The sequence below is a fragment of the Syngnathus typhle genome, linkage group LG17, assembly GCF_033458585.1.
Source record: "Syngnathus typhle isolate RoL2023-S1 ecotype Sweden linkage group LG17, RoL_Styp_1.0, whole genome shotgun sequence".
NCBI lineage: Eukaryota > Metazoa > Chordata > Actinopteri > Syngnathiformes > Syngnathidae > Syngnathus > Syngnathus typhle.
The window spans coordinates 8,184,168-8,198,943 of NC_083754.1; the positions used below are offsets into that span (position 1 = coordinate 8,184,168).

Consider the following 14,776-nt stretch of genomic DNA (forward strand, 5'->3'; position numbering starts at 1 on the left):
AATTTAGTTTTGCATACGCTGGAGATTCCCAAAGGCGGCCTAACGAGGAGTTTGCTATGTTTGATTGGTAATAAGAATTTCTCCCTGTTCAACTCTACCATTGTTTTCCATCCAAGATTTGTGTTTTGCATAACCTGGAGATTCCCAAAGGTGGCATCACGAGGAGTTTGTTGCATTTCATTTGTTGCTTTGTAGACTGTTCAATTTTGTTTTGAGTTTTCCATATACTCGTTTCTTTTTTTTCTAACTTAAAGACTCCCACAGGTGGCATAACGAGGAGTTGGGTGTTGTCTTGAGGACGGTTTGCGTTATTCCTCCTGCTTTGCGAATCTGGTCGGCCGCTGTTTCCTCATTTGGAATTCTCCTTCCAACCTACCTGATAACTTTGCATAAGAAGAGATTCCGAAGGGTGGCGTAGCGTAGTCGGGAATTTCCCGCCTCGCCACCACACTTGAGGTTTCTTCGTTGATGAAATCCAAACAATCAAAGAAAGAAAGCCGCAACTTCCTATGCGTCATCGTCTCCGGCGGCGTCTGGCAGTTTTTTTTCTTCCTCTCCTTTTGGCAGAGAATATTTGCTGCGCCGCAAAACGGGAAACATCCCTGTGAGTCACACTCGGCGTTCCCCGACCGCTCCCCACGCTCGCCGCTTTTTATTCCTGGGATGCCGTCTGCTGCGAGCCTCCCAGCGTCTCCCGCTCCCTCATTCCCTCCCTTCCTCCCTCACTTGCGCGATGTGACGGCGTGGAGAACCTACAGTACAAGCGGGGAGGCGGGCGTCGTTTTCTGCGTGGCACTTTGTTTGTATTCCTAATGACGCCTTGTGTCAAGTCGCCTCTTCTTGCTCTTATTATTACGCTGAGTGTAGCCACATTGGGCATGATCACATGATTAGCATAAATGTAGCTGACTGTGTGAAAGGTATCGACACAAAATGGTGGGCCGAGAAATGTCTTAAAGGTAGCTAATGCCGGTTACCAGATGTTTGGTGGGGCGTGTTACAGATTACCGATGCGCTGGATTCTGCCACGGTGAGCCACTTGCAGGATTTGCAACGTGGGCATAATTTTACGAGCCAAGCGGCGGCGGGGCAGCGCGGGGGGTTGCGCAGATGCTAGTTAGTCGCCGTCTGCAGGGCTGTAAAAAGATGGCGTCTATGGCGTTGGCCGTTTAGCCGGCGCAGGGCCGGCATATGGCGGTGCTCGTAAAGCTATTCTCTCTCGGTGGCAAGTGGAGGGAGGGGGGGGGGTACGTATTCCTTGACGCAGCGCTTAATGTTTACCGCCACCATAATCCATAACGTCCGGAATTCCTAACGTCTGGAATCCGTAACTTCCGGACTCTCCAAAGCTTATGTTTTGGTTCTTGAACAAACCACAACTTGGAATGTAACGTCCTTTTTTAAATTTAAATTCGTCCCTTCTGGAATTTTCCTCCCCGCTTCTAACGCTTCCCTCTTATTTTTTCTTGATGGTCAGAAGCAAGACACAATGCTGGCCTTGATCCCGCACCCCCACCGGAGAACCGAAACGACTTTGGATAGTGAAAGGGCCGGCGGTCTCGCGAGGCCCCGCTAAGCACGCCGTCTCTTCTTTCCTGGGGGGCAATTACGACAGACGGAGCCGCGCTATTGACAGCTGTAAATGGTGGCGGCATCCGGGGGAGGCCTAATGGCTTTTTGTCACTACGCGGGTTCTCGTTAGCGCCGCCCGGCTGCGCTGGAGATGAGTTTGAGGAATGAGCCCGAGCCTCGCCGGCCCTCCAAATAGGACTCGCTAACGCCCCTCCACCCCCCAGCGAGCCCGTCCCGGGATCCCGCTGGGAAAAGGGTTAACACATTCCAGCTGATTCTGTTTCAATCTACTGCCAGAGAGTCCAATTCTCGGCCAAGACGTGGCACACTTATTGAACAAAAGGCCCATGTTTCAAATCAAGCCCCCAGCTCCCCGCACTTCACTCTCGTCTCCGAAAATAGCAGTTCAACGGTGTGTCACGTTATCCTCAAAAGCTAAGCTAGCACCTAGCGAAATGATTTTGTTACAACGAAGTGCATCGTATGCAAAAAGTTAGCATGTCCAATAAAAGCAAAGCTATTTTGAGGAGAGCTTTCGAAAAATCATCACTATTTTTTTGGTTTTAAAAACAGTATACAAACAGGAAAGCGCTTTTCCACTTGTTTTCTCCCACATTCAATCTTGTTTGAAAAACTTGTACCCAATCACGCCACTGTCTTTGCGGGTTTTTTGTCCAGGTCAACTAGGTTTGTCCTCTTAAACAGCTGTTTCACGGAGCTAAAAAAATAAAATAAAAAATAGGGCTGCGGCGGCGCGCCTGATTGAAATGTTTTCTCGCTTGTCGCCGCCCGGGAGGGAGAATTGTAAATCACAGCTAAGTCGTTTGGATTTGGAAATTTCATTTGCTGTGTGAGCAAGCGACTGGAGTTCCTTTTTCTACCAACCCCCCCTCCACTCCCAGCCTGCAGGCTACCGCCACCTCCGCCGCCACCGTCTTACATCGAAGACCTTTACAAATTGAACAGAATTACATTTGTTGCCTGTGCGCGACAATGCCACAAACACATTTGTGTGTGTGTGTTTAGGATAGGAGGTATCGAAGCTCCCAAAAGAAAAGGGGCCGCGCACATGAGCTTGAGTTTCGGAAACATGCTACACCCAATTCACGTGCTGTAAGTTGTCATATGCTAAGCAGCTCAACATACTCAGGAAAACAAAGTGGGAGCTCGGACTTTCAGTGGCAAAAAAATTAAAGTTTTACCATTTTTTAATTTTTAATTTAAAAAAGAAAACCCAGAAATATTCCAAAAGTATTTCTTGCAACATAAAAATTTACTAATTGAATTGAGAAATCCAATAAGTATTGTCTTTTTTTTTTTCTACATTTGTGATTAACCTTTTTTGATGCCTAAAAAATGTAATAGTCTATCTTGTAAGATTTAACCTCGATGATTCTCATTAAAACAATGCATGATATATGTTCTTATTTTTACATTTTATGACTTGAAAAGGGATATCTAATCTTTTCTTACATTTTGAATTTTTAAAGCAAAAACAGCGCCTGGCGGGAGCTCAGTTTCATTCAAAATATATACGCTGGCCAATAGAGGCCATGCAGTCTTTGAAGACGTGTGATGTGAATTGAGTCCCGAACGCTTTGCATTCCGTCGGCGTTGCGACTCAACTCGGCGCATCGACGCGTGCATATCTCCACTTAGCCGATAATGCTAAACATCTCAGCGCCGTGCGAGCCCCCTGGAGCGCCGCGCCAACTGCCTGTCGTCGTCTCAATTAGCATGCGCCGCGCTAATACACTTCCACTCGTGCAAATGTCCTCACCTCCACCCATAATGACGCCCCCCCCCCCCCTCCACATGGCGCAGGTTTTAATTAGCACGCCTGCTAAACCGGTGCGGCAATTAGCGCCAAAGCACAACTTTGTCTATCCCACGTAATTTTTCGGACAGCAAAATGCGTCTTGTCATCGGATTGTCGACACCTAAGAGGAAAAAAAAAAGTCGATCAGTCTCAGGGAGCCATGCCCAAAATTGAACAGGAAGTCAGCCATTTTGTTTTGAAGCGAATTCCAGCGCCAGAACGTTGGCTAATCAACACTGGCGAATTGAGCTGCAATGGAAGCCGGCGACCTCGACAAAATTCTGAAAGTTTTTCTTTCCAGTCGTCAAAGTTTGATGATTGGCCATGAAAAAGGTGACGCGAAGGCCCTGTCATTGGCCGCTTGCAGCTTTTCCTTTTATTTGTTTCCCTCCTACGGCTCATTTCACACGGCTCAGGGGACGTCCTCGTCTTCCTCATCCTCCTCTTCCTCGCCACGCTCCAATGGCCTTCGCGAGCCGCGGGCAAGATTGGTGACACCGCAACTACAACACAGTCAAACCTTTCCCCCCTTCCCTCGCTTTTTTTTGTTGCTACGATGCGTCCTGAGGTTTTGTATTTGGCGTAATGTCGGGTTAACGTTGCTAACGCGTGGCGTGAACAGTGTGAGACCAATTATTGCTTGGGCGGCGCAACTGTGAAGATTATGCTGCGAAAGCTGCGTCGTCGTCCTTCAAGAGCTCACCCTGGTGCTTGGCGGGTAGCGGCAACGGCTTCACTTAAACCACACCAATGACTCCGCTACCTTTTTTCTTCCAAATAGCTTTCATTAGTGGTCGGGCCATTCCTATTAGCTCAATACCACATCTAAACTTGTCGTAAAACTGCATCAATTTTTTTTTCAATTTGCTTTCATTTTACTTGCGTAAACTGATGTGACTGTTTTGTACGAGCGTGGAATGCGGGAAAAGAAGGAAATGCACATTTCTCCATAAACTAAGCCTTTAAAAACACGTCAACATTTCAACATGGACGATGAGAGCACACCTGCACACACGCTGTCACACACTTTTCATTAATTACCGAACCCTCACACACATTTAGTACACACGCTTTAATGAACACACATCGTTCAATAATTAACACACGTTCCCGCTAATTACGGCACACTGATTAACGTCCGCTAATTAATAAACACACACAAACACTCTCACAAAGAAATGAATGCAATGGTGTCATTAAGAGGCAGTTTGAGCTTTGATTGACGGGCCACGTGTCCTGTGACAACACTTTGGTTACTTCCTTGAGAAAACATGTGAAATTATTGACACTTTTAAATGGATTCAATTCGATGTTAAACTAAGTGAATTGATTCCTGACAGAATGTTTGTTTACTTCGTGGTTTAAACCTTTTGCAGTGCAATCAGTTCAATATATTTAAAATCAACTAAATATTTGAGTAGATTTGCTCTTACTGATGCTATAGAAATAGTTTTACGTTATTTTTATTTTTATTTTTACGATCAACGGCCGTATTGTTTTGTTTTTCTTGTTTTACGCACTCGTGTCAACCGCCTTGCTTCTATTACATTCCCCCCCCCCCCCCCCCCCACATTCGCCGTGCCCCGTGTGGGCACCGGGGCGACACGCCACACATTCCAGAACTAATCACCCCCGCCCCTCATTTTGTACATTTCAAACTAATAGCAACAATTAGCATCTGAATGAAGCAAGAATCGAGTAATAGAAGTTAGATAAATATTGATGTTAATTTACGCTAGGTGCAATAGTGGAGGTGGGGGGGACAGTGGGGGGAGTGGTTGCACAAATTCCCATAAACGCATCATGAGCCGCCATTTGTATGCATTATCAGTGATGCAATTAGAAGCACAGAAATGAATCACTTTCTTGTCAAAGGGTGCAAAGTCACGGCAGGAGGAATTGGAGGGTGGGCTTTATTTAGTTTTAAACCTATCCTGGGGTTAAATGCTAACATTGCTAAAAGGTAGCTAATGACCTGAGTGCTAATTTAAGTTTTCAAATATGCTTTAAACAGATGACGGTTTGTCCGTCATGCTAATATGATGTTTGCCAATGCTAACTATAAGCAAAATTCCAATGTTTTTAGGTTTAAATTTTTATGGCAATCTTGAGTGAAAAATGTTTTGTTACTGTCAATTGACAATTCTGCGTTATTGACTTGAAGTTGGTTCACCCAGTCGCGTATCCCGGGACTCAACAGTGAGCTTGAAAATGAATCAATTAGTCGTCAAAAGGGAGGTAAACTCACCTTCCGGGAGGAGATGGATTACTTGTATGTGGAGGGGGGGGGGGGGGGTCTTATTTACTCGGGAGCCTCGGTCGGCGCTTGTCTGCCGGGAAGGCGAGGTGACATCCATCAGCTGTCTGGCCGGATGACTCGCGATGAGCCCTCTCGTTCGGACTCTGTAATAACGCCGGCAAAATGAGACGGATGACCCGGTGTGGACGCCTCAAAGTGTGACGAGGGGGTTGTGGCAAAGTGTGTGTGTGTGTGTAGGGGGGGGGGGGTGGCTGGGGTTGCAGGTGACTGGGGGAAGAGGGCGGTGTGATTTTCCGTGGCAAAGGAAGATGACAGCGGCTCAGGACTCGAGTCCAGGTGGACTCGGGTGGCTGAGCAGTTGTTGGACTGGAAGTCAAAGAGAAAAAACGTCATCACTCCCGGAAAGTGATGACCATCTGGACGTTTCGTGACTTTCTTACTATGTCGGGAGCTAGCAAATTCGTTGTTCAGCACCCCCCTTTCCTCCGGCCTTTCCGCTGCTCCAAATTACAAAACATTTGCATCCGCATACCCTTCCTTGTTTCTCCTTTTTTTTTTTTTTAGGCACAATGGCACACTGGTTAGCATGACCATCACACAGTTAGGAGGGTGCAGGTTCTACACCTCCGGCCCTCCCTGTGTGGAGTTTGCATGTTCTCCCCGTGCCCATGTGGGTTTTTTTCCGGGCACTCTGGTTTCCTCCCACATCCCAAAAACATGCTGGGTAAGCCGATAGAGCACTCCAAATATGCCCCTAGGTTTGAGTGCGAATGGTTGTTCGTCTCTGTGTGCCGTACGATTGGCTGGCAACCGGTTCAGGGTGTCCCCCGCCTACTGCCCGATGACTGCTGGGATAGGCTCCAGCATGCCCGGGAAGCGGTACAGACGATGGATGGATGGATGGATGGATGGATGGATGGATGGATGAGAAAAATGCGAGAGTGGAAAGAAAGAAGCAGCATGGCGGCTATGAAGAAAACCTCATTTCTGGCGGCGTGCTGCAGCTCGCGGGTTATTGAGGTGGCTGTAATTTGATAAGGAGCACAAACTCAATGGACTGTGAGCCAGTCAGCACTTTGAGGCCAGTCACATTTGCGGTACCAAGCAGTGGGGGAGCTGGGGGGCGCCGCGGCTTTCCTGATTCCTCAAATCCTTCGGGCCGGTCCACCTCCGACTCGGACGGCATCTAATCTGCGGATCTTTTTGGCTGTGGGTGCTCCCAAAGTCACTTTTTCTTGTCGGCGCGCAACGATAAGACCCGAGTGAGATCAGCAGAACCTTTTGAAATGGCGCCGTAAATAATCGGGCCCGCGCCGGAGCACCACAGATCAAAGATTAGCCTCACGTCGGCGGAATGAAACGCTTGATCCGATTCCCAAAGTGGGACCAGCCAGGAGCACTTCACACACCACCGCCCCTCTCTTCCATTTTACGTTTTACCCAAATACTTGAATACTTTTACTTTTTGCCAGCAAAGTTGTTAGCCGGAGCAGGCCCGCGAGAAAGACCGGACGAGATCAGCAAACGGCGTTGGGGTTGCGAAAGTGGGACATGGTGATTTCTGAAGTTAAACAGACTGTGAAATGCTGCAGGGACTTGGGTGGCAGTGCGTAGTGAGCCCCCCTTCCCCCACGCTCACAATGGAGGGGGTGGGTGCCGTTCACACATGACCTGTCGCTCACGAGCGGTCGCTGACGGCCAGGTCAATCTGCGGCCTGGTGTTTGCGGCGTCGGTGTCGGCCTGCTTAAGGAGCAAAGCGCTTTCGCCAAATATTAATGACATCATCCAGAAAAACATTTACTTCCTGTTTACAAATCTATGTTGACTTGACAGTTGATTTGCCCTTTTAATATTTGCCTTCATGTTTTCACACAAGGCTAAGATCCAGTGAGCTTTTTTCTGGGCTAGCGCGGGTTTCGTATGGCGTATCGCCTCTCGCTCGGCGGCAGCTTTTTAAGATCGCAACGCACCGTGTAAAACACGAACAAACGCCTTTATGATCCCGGCCCGGCTGACAATAGGCCGTCAGTAAATCTCTTCCGCCCGGCAACAAATCCCCCGCCGCAACAGCCCGTCGCGGAGACCGCATTCTCTCGGGATGCGGCGCCGAACAGCAAAACACGCGACGCCCACGCGCAGATTAGCGGTCAGACGCTTGTTTACGCTCCCTTTGGAATGTTTGACTTGGCAAGCGGCGAACGAGAAGGATTATTTTCTATACGGAATCACTGGGGGGAAACGTTCCGCGTGGTGGAAAAAATGGGAAAATCCACCTTCGTCCTCACATCCTCTTCCTCCCACGTCATCACCCCGTTATAGCACCGGGCAGGCCATCATTCGTGTATTTTTAACCATTTATCCATTTGTAGTCTGAATTTAGAGTCATGCACCTCCACCAGACGTTTGACGTTTTGCTTTGAAGCGGCCATTTTAGGACATTTTCAAGGTTTCTTTGAATGATTTGAAAATCCAGCTTCCAAACCTGACTCCACTCAACGACATGAAAATTGGCAGATGAAGTTCTCATTAGTAGAACCAGAAAAAAAAGCTGCCCGGAAACAGTCAACTAGTCTTTTATGTGACCTTCTCTACCGCTTCTTCTTTCTCTTAATCATGCCACTAGAGCTTGGCATGTTGTGACCCAACCTGGTACACAACTCCGGCGCACAACTTTAAATTAGTTTTCCATAAAAAAAAAATGAAAGCTAAAAAAATCTGCAAAATAATGTACACTTGCATATTACGGAGCAACCGTCTGCAATGCGAGTCAAGATTATTTTCTAAGAGATGGAATAAAATGTTCTGGAACGCGGAGGGAAAAAAAGGCAGCGGGGGGGGGGGGGGGTATCCTCTCGTCCTCAGAGGCTCTTCCTCCCCCCGTCGTCCCCCTTTCGGTGCCCACCTAATTGATAAACGACGCCGGCTTGTTTCATCAAGGTCAGAGCACGATTAAAACATTCGGGATTTATCAAACACCCAAAATGTCCGCAGGAATCCGTGGGGACAAAACCTCATCACGCACACACACACTCACACACGCTCACTTGGAAGCACACAGCAGGGAGTGCGACCCGAACGCCTCGCGGGGGAATATCACGTCTCGCTTTCCGACTGACACGCCGACTCCCGCAGCTCCCGAGCGCTCGCTCTCGGGAGGCGAGGATGAAGAGGCAACGTCTTCATCTCATATCCCCCCACAAGCGTTTTGCTTTCACATTTTCTCTCTGGCTCTCGTTTGGAATGTTAAAGAAGACGTTATGCATTTTTTTCCTCCGACATTTCAAGATCGTTTGCAGGTGTTTCGAGCTCTGCTTTAGTCTGGGTCAAATTAACCTATTTTGGTTTCTCATGTACGTACGTAATTCCACAAAGATGTATTTTCCCTCATCCAAGCACCACTTCATCACTTGCATTCCTCACGAAAATCATAGCGCTCCCTGCTGCTTTGGCATGCTCACGACGACCCGCAAAAGTGTCGATGTTGTTTTTGAAACGGGCAATTTGTTGTTTTTGCACGTCTTAAACGGGGCGGGGCGGGGCGGCAACGTGGTCACTGGGGAGGATTCTTGGCAAAGTTGTCAGACTTCCTGCTTCCAGCGTCCATCGTCACGCAAACTCTCCTTTTTTGATGTGCGTCTGATAAATAATACATGGTTCTATATAGCCGCGCTGCAGCGGGATGTGCGCTTTCAAGTGCTAATGTGTGCAGCGCGTGCGCACCCCCGCCGCGCACCCGCCATGTATGTAAATGACTTTAATGGGCTCTTCTGTTCCCGTTTAATTCGAATGGAAGTTGCCATACGCAGCTGCGTGCTCGGCGGCAGCGTGTTCAGGCCCGAGCACCGGGCTTTTTATTTTTTTTATACATGCTGGGAGCGCGTGTGTGTCTAGGTGTATTAAGTTTAACAATCTTAAGAGAGATGTCTCAGTGTGAGGGAATAATGTACAAGTAAATGCTTCATGGGCAAACTGTTCAAAGTTAGCGAATTTTTCAGTTCATTTCTCAGATTTCTATATTGAATTAGCATGCAATAAATCTCAAATAATTTAACCTACCATTTTCTTCAAATGACCTAATTCTGATTTGTCAAAAGTGAAAAAAGAAAACAAAAGCCGAACATCTATTGTTGAAGTTACCTCCATTTTGTTTAGGTGTAGCTGAAGTTTGTGTTCATGCCGTTTTAAATTTTAATTTATCGTCAACATTGACGTTCTGAAGCATTTGAGTTACATGTACAGACGGAATAAAAGTGGTTCAAGGAATGACCCTTGTGGGACCCCACATTGCATCAGACTCAGAACTTCCATTGATCATAATATAATCATCTTTGGTTCAATCGTAATTTGTTTCCCACCTTGAAGCACTGCATTCATGTTCAAAGTGTGCTTAATGTTTATATGAAAAATGATTTTGAGGGACGTCTCGTAGGTGTTGAGCGAGTGTATTTTGTTGTTGGTTGTGACAGCGGCACTTAAAGCTTTTTGGAGGTGATAAAAAGGTTTGAGAAGCACTAGGCTAGGTGAACTTGATGTTCATTAGCGCGATGTGAGAGTGAAACACGAGTGCGCTCAGGGCGTTCTTTTCATCTCAGATGCAGGAGAGAAGACGGCGGGATAATGGAGCCCACAGCCTCTCGCCTCCCGCCTTTCGACGCCTGTGAGCTTTTGAGCGGCCGTAAACAAAAACGCATTTGGCCAATTTCCTCATCAAGCGCAACGAGTTGCCTCACGTTTCAGCTTTTCAAGGCTCCTTTTCCTCTCTGGCTGCGAACCCGATACGGCAACGGGGGCCGCTAATTCCCCGCCGAGCCTAGCTGCGTTACAATCGGCCTGCCATTGATTTTTGGCTCCTCTTACAATCGCCCCCCACGCCGTCCCCCATGGTGGACGCTTCCGGGAGGGGGATGAAGCACTCGGCGGCTTGAATAGCTTCAGACCACAAGTGTTGGGCCGCCGTGGATTTTACACGACGCGGCTTTTATGTTGAGCTGAAGTGATAGCTTCGTGTGCGACGTGAGCAATAAGATCCGTACGTTCGACGGGCCTCATATAAGTTTCAGCGGGTTCAGCTGAAGAACACGACGAGAGCCGGGCGGACGAGCTCGGGCGTAGCCGTGGAAAGTGGCCACTAAGGAGGAGGAAGACGAGGAGGGCAGAACTTGCGTTCATACTCATACATTGATAATGGCCGCAGTACTGTAGGTGTCATTCATTATGCATGCGGACAGGCCACGCCCCCCACCCTCGCAAAATGATATCATGGGTACACTAAAGAGGTCAAAGTAAAAAAAAAAAAAAAAAAAAGGAAAAAATGGAGAATATCCGCCATTTTGTGAATTTGAAAGAAGCAGAATTTGAAAGGTGAAGTCGAGAACCCACAAATCAGTCTACGGTATTTTATTTTATTTGTTCTATTGTAAACTTACTTCGAATAGAATAGCCGACACGTGTTAGTTTGGATGTGAGCAATGTTAGCATTTTGTGCTAGCAAAGAAACTACCGTAGGTGTCTTTTACCACCGATTTCTGTTCCTTTTTTTTCTGTCTTAGACTGTGCTAAATAGATGCGGTTGTAAAGTTGTAGTTTGCCAGCTGCGAGCATTTTGCCGAACCCCCCGCAGCAAACGTGAAATGAAAGCGCGGTGGGGGCGAGCGATTCGTCACTTTGAGGCGCGTCGGGCGGTCGGACGCTAGCACGGCAAAACGCTTCCTCCCTAACGTGGCTCTTTAAAGAGTCGACTTGTCGCCAGTGAGTCCCCCAAAGGAGGGATGGCGTTCCGCTCGCCATCTGCCGCCTGGGCTAAAAGCGGCGCCGGCTCCCTCAGGACGGCGCAGAGGTGCCTTGCGCAAGTGCTTCCTTGACAGCTTGCAATTAAAAAAAAAAGCAAGCAGGTAACGCGGAGCCGCCTTGTTGGCGTACAAACTTTGGCTGCCCGCTTGGCCTCTTTTTGCCTTTTTAGAATTCGTCAAAGCACCACCCTCGCCTTCCTCCATTTCTGCTCCTCTTCCCTCATTCTGCTTTCTCCTCTTTCTCCATTTTCCTCTACTTCCTCACTTCGCCTTCATCTTGCGCTTCCCCATCTTCTGCTCTTCCTCCTTCTCCTTATCTTTTTCTCTCTCAGTTCTTTCTGCTTCCAGCTCCTTCTCCTCCTCTTACATCTTCTTGCTAATCCTCTCGCTGATCCTTCTCTTCCTCATTCTACACATCCTCCCGCTTCCATCTCGCTAATCCCCTCTTTCTCATCCTCCTCATTGTTTTCTTTCTGCTCCTCTTCTGTTTCCTCCTCCTCCGTCAGTCTTCTCTGGGTTCCTCCTTTTCCTCGTCTGCTCTGTTATTCTTCCTCCTCCACCTCCTCCTTTCTCCTAATCCTCTTTCCTCCTCGTCGACGTGCTGCTCCTGCCTAAACAATGCATGAAGCTCTCAAAAGGCAAACGGCTGCAGCACTTAGCAGATGAATATTTGATAGAGTGTAAACCAGCGGTGGGCAAAGTCTGACCCGCGGCCTTTAATTCGGCCCGCCGAGCATTTACGTCACCATCAGCAGCCGTTATTCGCGTGAAAATGTTTTCGGAAAGGGGTTGATTGAATTTTGTCAAATGAAATATAAACATTTTTTTACATATTTATTATTTCTTCACTTCAATGTTATTGCGGGTTTTTATATATTGTTCGCGATGCTTTGTCCCGCTCGGTCAGAGTTCATCTCCCTTCCAGTCTTCGACCTAATTGCGCTACGTCGTGGCTTGGCGAGTATTACGAAAGTGACGTGTCTCGTAATCGCGTGCTTCCGAGCCGCTCATCCGGAAGTTTCCTTAATGTGCCGCCTTTGGCTGAGGGATCATCGAGCTTCCTGCTGAGGTCACTGAACTTTTGGCTAATGATCTGATTACGACGATGCATTAGCATTAGCATGGAGCCAACAAGAAGGTGGACAATTGGCTTTCCATTTTTTGTTTTACTTACTTTTGACAACCCAGTACTTTTGTTGAAAGTCCTCTTTCATTTCCGGTTTGCGTCCCAATACTTTTGTCCGTCTCCTTCCCCCTGTCAATCTTCTCGCGCCTGATCAATATTAGTGGCTGAATCGGCTAAAAGGTGGGGAGGGGAGGAGGGGAAAAAAAGCTTTGGTCAGTGAAAATGCAGTGGAGGCGAGGCTGGAGCGGGTCCAGCTCGTCTCTGCGTCTTGTTTACGCAGCGGGAATGATTCCCGATAGGCGGGAGAAAACCTGCGGGACACGTCAGCATGTGTCCGTCTTGAGACATCGATTCAAAAAACATGTCTCGCTTGCCGGCGCATAATCATACGGCGTGCAACCGACTTTGGTTTGCTCTTCCTGTTGATGTCCACGTTGTAGTTATCCACAAAACGAGAGCAGGCACCGTTTGCGGGACGGGTCATTTTCTCGAAGGCACTTAAAATTGGAGCTGTCGTGTGACTGGTAACTGCTTAGGTTGGTAGGGTGTGTGCACTTTTGCAATCTCATGACAAAAGCTCATATTTAGTTGTCGTTACCAAGTTCGCCTTCAATGGTGAAAATAGTTTAGACATGATTGTTCTTAATAAAAATGTGCTATTTCAGCAGGGGTGTGTAGACTTTCTCAATCCACTGTGCGTCTTATTTTGCTGTTCATGCGCTCACGCGTGTCTAATTGGCTCATGTGTGCGCGTCCTGCCGGGGCAATTAGAGGATGAAAGCGGGGTGCAGAGGGGGCGGGCACGCGACATGCAACTTTCGGCTCATTTGTGCGGCCACCATGTCAAACGGCATCCGCGCTTGTGTAAACAATCAACATGGTCGACTCCTCGTTATCTTTTCCTGTGTGTGCCGTGTGGCGAGTCACTCTCAATCCAAATCTTTCCTTACATACCATGGAGGCTCAAGTTAGTTTCCAACAGTTTTTTGGGCGTTTTTCCTCAACGGCTGCTGGGCTGGAGGTAAAGGAGCGCATTTGCTGATGAGGCTGATGTGCCGCAAAGACCCGCAAGACACAAACGCTTGACGTTCAAGCACTACTTTTCTTACCAATTCTAACTTTCCCCCCAGAATTGAACTCTGATGCTATTGCAACACTCCCCCCACCCCTCATATGTTTAGCATTTTGGTAATCAGGCAAAGTTAGAAAAGGGCGTTTGCGCCGTTGCGGGAGTGCGGCTGTGGAATCAGACCACTCAGAACAAGTGTTTGGTTGCCACCGCAGCACGCCGACAACGACACTCTCAAGCGGCCGCCGGCTATTTGGGGAAGCGCAAATAAGTCGGCGGCTCGGCCTTCTTTCTTTTCCTTTCCATTAACACAGCGATTAAGGCCAAGCGGAAAAACGCCACGGTGGCAAGCCGAGCCGAGCGCCAGCATGACAAAACAGCCCCTCGAACAAGTCATGTCGACGTTGCCTTGTGTGGCCGAGCACGAGGACGCAACATACATATTTGCTTGTATGACTTCTTTTGTGCTGCCAATTTGTCAGATTTGCATTTTGCACCTTTTTGAAAAATTCCATCTTAACCCTTCACAAGTCTTTCAAACATTTTCTTTTGAGGCCTTCTTCCGCCGAATCTTTAATATTCATGTCTTTGTGTGTACCTTAAGGTGCCGAATCCCATTTAGCCGTTTGTGTTTTTGATTAAAGACGAAGACGAGGAAGGCGAGCGCGGGCGCCGGGCTCGGCTCCATTAACGTCCTCCGGCCCGCCGCCTGGCGTGACTCGATAACGCGGCGCCGTCCTCTTTTTTTTTTTTTCTATCTGCAGTGAACACGCGTGACCTCTGATAGACTGCCTGGTTGCCACGACAACAACGAGCAAAAGGATCCGCAAAAGCGGAGGCGGAACGAACCCGCTCGGGTCAGCGCCTCGGCATCTGGTCCGAGTCATGTGATACGGCTGTCTGTCCTATCGCGGATGGAAGCGACCAATCGTTGCTGTCTTGTGACTTGTTGGTGTGATTTTTGACACTTATCAGATGAAGTTGCAACTTTTTTGTGAAAGTAACACAAAGTTGAGCACCAAGTTTATGTTGCTCCGCTGTAACGTCCGTCATATACCCGCTTTTCTTTTTTTTTCCAGCCGCCGAGGGCAAAGACCGGTAATCTCCAGCTTCTTTTTTTTCCATCATTAAGACTTTGGC

At 48.1% G+C, this 14,776-nt stretch overlaps 1 protein-coding gene across 3 annotated transcripts in view; it reads left to right on the forward strand.

Annotated features, from left to right (window-relative positions):
• LOC133170852 (RNA binding protein fox-1 homolog 3-like) overlaps nucleotides 1-14,776 on the forward strand; it is a 118,464-nt gene that overhangs the window by 67,810 nt on the left and 35,878 nt on the right. The window lies entirely within an intron of this gene.